The sequence below is a fragment of the Parasteatoda tepidariorum genome, chromosome 4 (assembly GCF_043381705.1).
Source record: "Parasteatoda tepidariorum isolate YZ-2023 chromosome 4, CAS_Ptep_4.0, whole genome shotgun sequence".
Lineage (NCBI taxonomy): Eukaryota > Metazoa > Arthropoda > Arachnida > Araneae > Theridiidae > Parasteatoda > Parasteatoda tepidariorum.
The window spans coordinates 43,113,004-43,119,302 of NC_092207.1; positions in this window are offsets into that span (position 1 = coordinate 43,113,004).

Below are 6,299 nucleotides of genomic sequence, written 5' to 3' on the forward strand. Positions count from 1 at the left end.
TTATTTTATTATTTTATCAATTGAAATTCTCAATTTTCAATTTTTTTCACTCGGCGTGTAACGTTTTCATTGATCAACTCAAATTAATTTCTATTGATTACAATTTTATATAAAATAAAAAAATTTTAAAGAATACCTACCTTAGAGGCTATAGTTTTCTGATACTGCATTTTACACATTTTTACAATTTAATTATTTCTGCAATTATATATCGATTTGAATGAGAAATCATTTGTAGTAGATAATTGGTATCACTTTAAATTTTAAGTCAGTTTCTTTTAACTTACATAATTTAAATAAAAGAAAGCTTTAAAAAAAACTTAGTGAGGATATAATTGAATGCAACATCATTTATTTTGACCGTGTAATATTATGTGAACAAATTTAAGAACTAAGAATTGAATTAATTTATTAACTAATTTATTAATTAATTAATTTAATTAATTATTTAATTAATTACAAATTAAGTATTTAATTAATTTGCGCGATGCTTTTCTTCAACTTGGCATCTTATTAAGATCACAGTAAATTTAAATGTTATTATAGATCCAAAATTTCAAGCAATGTGCTTTGAAATGCCAGTGTATGTTAAATATTACTCCTAAACATGAGGTTAACAGTTCGAGAAGTAATTAAGTCTATTAAGGTTGTAAGGTTTGCATGATTCTTTGTTTTATATTACTTATATTATGCTTCAACATTGAACCAATTTCTCTGAGATTTTATAAGAAAAATATTATTAAAAATACGTTTTTTAAAGCTTTTTGAAAGAATAACATTTAAATATTGATTTCATTTCAAGCAAAGCAATAGCACTACTTTTATAATTTCACTTATCCATGCGTTACAATAAATAATGAAGTTCGTTAAAAAAAAGTACCATAAAAAATTGCTTAATAATAATCCGAAATTCTAAAAAAATTCATTTAATACTTGTTTTAATTTTATTTAGAAAAAAATAATCGATTATAATCATGTGTCAGGAATTTAAAATTATCAAACATAGTTAGAGATTTACAAACAATGGATAATTATCCTAATTTTTATCTGTTCAAGCAGGTGAAAGAAAATGAAAATCAATTAAGGGAAGAAAGGGGAAAAGAGATTGAAACTAGCCGAGGAAAGCGAATTAACCATAATAAGCTGATTCAGACTAAGTTCGATTTTATTAATGTGCTTCAGTTTCTTAGTTCACAATGTCAAAGTTTAAAGTTCTTAATTTGGATGAGAAGAGTTAAAAGAAATAATTTCCTTATGATTCAATTTTGCATAATTGAAAGTATTGTACGTGACAGCTCTTTTTTGTAAGCCTGCAGGATAGCAATAGGATTGAAATTAAATAATTTGACTCAATGGCCAAAATCTCCATCAGTTTAAGCATTGAGAAAGGTTAATTTGACCGATTTTCGCCGAACTTTAAGTGTGTTAGACAATATATAATACAGAGGTGGCCAACCTTTTTGGGAAGAGTGAAATTAGTTTTTTTTTAAAAATACATAGTTTTTTCAAACCACTTCCTGCTTTTCCAATATGCTAAAAAAATGTAAAAAGTTGAAAATTTTTTATTTATAAGCTGATTATGGAATTTTTACTCTAATAACACATTTTTCAAGTAAGTCAAAGTAGTGTAGATTCAAAAATTAATGATTTAAATAAATAAAGCAAAATTACGAACTGAGAGTAAATAAATTATCTCAAGAAACTTAAGGAAGGTGATTAGAAATATTATCAGTCAACATGTTTTAAGCGCTCAAAAATAAGCACCAATTTTCAAGACTTGTCAGACGTGATTGAAACTAAACAAAATTGTTTTGAAAGATAAAACGTAAAGTTTCCAACGAAAAATGGAGAAATAAACGTGAGAAACAAAATGAAAAAACCTCAGTAGTCGAGAGAGAATAAAAAGAAGAATGAAAAGGAGAATAAGAAACACCACTGTGGCTAAGAAAGGCAAATCAGGGCTTAATATTCGTTGGCAACTTAATGTTTTATATTTCATGTCATTTTTCATTCTTCTCAGTCTGTCAAGTCTTGAGAATAGGCGCTTATTTTTGAGCGCTTGGAACGCGTCGACTGTTATTTCCAACCTGGATATTTTTGAAGCGAATGAAAGTTTTTTAATCAAGTACTAACTTAGATTATATTATTAATAAACATTTTTAAGTCAGGTAGTCAGTTATTGAGGTTAAGACAGTTAAGTTATGTATAAATTAAAAATGAATAACTTGGATCATTTAATTCTAAATTATAATCGTAGTTTTTTTGTTTTTTTTTCAACAAGTGATGTAAAATAGGATCAATTCCTGAAGAGGCTAACAAAATTAAGTGTTTTGATGAATATGATTTAATCATGAACAATATTTTGATTTTATTATGTTCATAATAAAAAATATTTGTTCACAGAGACATAGGTACATCTAAACCAAAACCAATGTCTGGGAACCAAATCATGTAAATTTTGAAGATTGCATTATGGTGTAAATTTCCAAAATTTAATATAATTTAGATCACACGCTATCTAAGCGGCAAAAAATTCCTGGTCAAATTACGATATAAAGTACCGGCATTTTGGCTGCATCATCCTTAAAATCCTTTTTACCGTAAAATATTCTACCGTAATATTTAGTTAATTAGAATGATTCATAGATTTACTGTAATTATTCCTGTACAAATTACGGTATACAGATTTTTTGTTAGGTGACATGTTCCAGTAAAAATAGACTTTTCAGTAAAACGTGCTGTGAATAGTACCGTACTTTTAACCGTAATTTGATCAGGAATTTTTTACAGTGTAACAGAACTGTTGCATTCCGGTGTTGTTGTATTCAGTGGCAGATGTGTAGAATTTTTACAGATTTCGAGAAATTTCTTAAAGATAACATCATAATTTTTCAATTTTTTTTTTCTCAAAGTTTTCGCGTACTACTGTTGAAACTACCAGTGGGTTGGCCAACCATTTCCTCATAATCTAATAACTGCCGATCTCAGAATTTTTCGGGAAGTAGGCAGTACTTCCCGAAAATTTCTGGTAATTTTACCAGATTTTTTTCTCCATGTAAAGTTAGAACTTTCAAGCCTTTACGCAGTTGAGTTGTAAATTAAAAGACAAAACCTTCTGAGCTATTGAAAAAGGTGATAGATTTGTTGATTGATTGATTAGTCAAAGAAAGTGACTAAATTTTGAAATTTTTTGTTCAGCCGACTTCTCTGAGAAAAGTAACAAAGTAAAAAAAAAGTTACTTAATATTAAACTAAATATTTTCAGGTACTTGCATCTAATATTTTGGCTTTGTTTCGGTAAAAGCTCAAAAATATTTATCATAAGAATTTCACAGCTCTGCTATTTTTAAGATCAAAATCTAGTTCTTTTTATTGAATGCAAAGTATTTAATAGTCAATAATTAAATCTACTTTCTCTTAAAATCCATTGTATTTTATATATTGCTCTTAATAAGTAAAATAAAATATTGCATTAAAAATTGTAAGGTAAGGTGCCCTTAAGATAAAATTCGCAGATAAAAGATTTATTACACTGCAAATAATTTTATGTCATAAAAAGTATAAAATTATGTATTCAGTACGAACAATAAAAAACTATTTAAACATGTTGATTTTCTTGTATTTTATCAACTAAAGGTCTCGCTTTCGTTCGCCCTCCCCCCTAAACTGCTCAAACGGTCTTTTTCAGAAAATTTTATGTTCAAAATTTGAAATTTGTTAAAATTTTGAATTTAATTTAAACTTTCGAATTGCCATTTAAATTCGAATTGTCATTTCTTAGAATTAAAATTTTTCGACTATTATTAAATAAATTCGTAAAGAATAATAAAAAATTATAAAAAATTTATTTTTTTCGTCGAGTTATCTTTGGATAAAAAAAATTTATAGATTGTAGAAAAATTTTTGAGCTATAACAAAATGCGCAAAAAGGGAAACTAACCTTAAGGGGTCCACACTTAAGACTGCTCTTCTACCTAAACTCTTAGGACCATATTTTTTTAGTTATAATTACCTTCTATATTTTGAATATCAAGAATCCAAATCTACTGAAAATTTGGTATGCTAATCCAGAGAAGAATTTGTCTATCCTATTGGAATATTTCATACATATTTACGAATTAACATAAAAATATGGCGCATAAAAGTTTTTTTTTTCTTACGAGGAGCTATAAAATATAATTTGATTTCGTAGAATAATTTCAAACATTTAATTTTATTAATGTTAGCTTTTTCCTGCTTTTAAAACGTACAGTTATATTCAATAAATAAGTAATAGAAATTAAAATAAGTTCGCATTGTTGATAAATTGTTGATAAATAATTATTGATTATTGAATGAAATATAGTTGCTTTTTTAACTATTTATTAGTTATTGATTGATAAAAACTTTTTTTGTTAATTAATTAATAGAAAATAAAAAAATCATAAATACATTTTTTTATAATATAAAATATAAATTATATCAATATTTATCGATCCTCTTTTTATTTTCCTTACTGATTTATCATTATTGAAGTCACACTGCTTATCTATCACGCTTAATATCACGTTGGAAAAAAAAATTCTTACGGAAATGAGTATATTTATTAAATACGATCTCACCACCTGAGGGAAACTCTTAACTTGCTTAATTTCTTGATTCTAATTCCAATTCTAAGTTCATTTCTTAGATTCAACTCAGCATATATAAATTCATTTAAAAAAAATAAAAAATAATAAAATTTCTCATTGAAATTAATACTTAACTTTGTTTTCCTACCTAAACATTCAAAAACTGAAAAACTGTTATTCCAATAAGACAATTATTTAGAGAATAAACTCTAAAATTCCGCAATTTTCTTTATGAAAATAATAATGTCAGTGATTTTTCACAAGATATGATTTTCTTTCAAAAGTAAAAACTCCTCTTTTACTAAAATTGTTACATTTTGCACTGTTTTAAGTATTATTCAGTTGCTAACCCACTTATCAGTGCTGTACTCATCTTTTATGGTAGTAGCACCTCGAGAATCACGTATTTCCTATTATACCACGCCCATTACCAGCCGTATATTACGTCTATAAAAGTCGGTCATCGTTTATATTAAACGTTACCCACGAACATCCTCCTTAAATACCATAATCTTGCAACAAAATGTAGAAAAAAATGCTACACTTACGACAACAACAACAGCTTCACTCCTGAAATTGATATCTTCTTCCTCTATAAAAGTAAAACTAAGCCTAAGGGTTACTTACCGACAAACAAAAGAACAAACGATTTCTTTTCTTTCATTTATTATTCTTTTTTTCCCATCAACTTCTTTACGAAAGACTGTGAATCATTACATACTGTTATATTTAATTGAATATAACATTATTCATTACTGCTATATTCAATTAAAAAGTGATGATTAGGATTGAAATATAAAAAGGAAGAAAAAAAAGAATTTAATAGTCATTGTTTAAATTAAAAGCAAACGATTTTTTGATTCGGACATATTCTTCGCGTTCTTTATTCGCGATCGCAACGCTCGAGTACGCCGTCTAGCTGGAGCCTGTAAATATCANTTTTTCTTTTTTAAATTTAATAAGCTACAATAAAGAAGGAACGTTGCAATGCTACATGCTACATTGACGACGTCTCTAGAGTAACTGAATGACTATTCATATAGAAATCGCAGGTAAGCGTCTCATACAACAACGCCCCCTATAGTTCGTTGCGATCGCGAATTCTTGTTAGTACAAGCGTGAGCGTTTGTGAAACAATAAATACAAAAGAATGAGGTGATAGAGATGTAAACTGACAGATTTGGTTGAATGTATCTTTGAAACTCTGTATTTTAACTTGTCAAATTTTAATGATTCTGTTCGAAAAAGATATCGTTTGGAAAAATGGACAGGACAATAGTATTTTATGAATTTTATTTACGATCACATCATAGAAGGAAAAAAAAAAGATTTTTGAATACTTCTCACTCTAGAAGTTCTTAATGATAAACATATGATTAATCATATTTTGAGTCTTATCATTAAAGTTTAAACACACTTTAATGCTTTAAATGTGTCGAATTTACACAAGATCATTTAGGCCTAATATTTTTTTGTTGCCCTGCTATTGAATGAACTGATAAGAAAAATTAAGAGATAAGAATTACAAAGTTTTAATGGACAGATGTTAAAACATTGGATATGATCTTATTTAAATTTGAGTTTACAGGTACTTAACACGGTTGTTTGCTAATAAGGAAATTGAAAATGTATGGAAACTTAATCTCAGAATTTTATTTTTGTATTTTTTATACCCTAAAATGTCCTTTT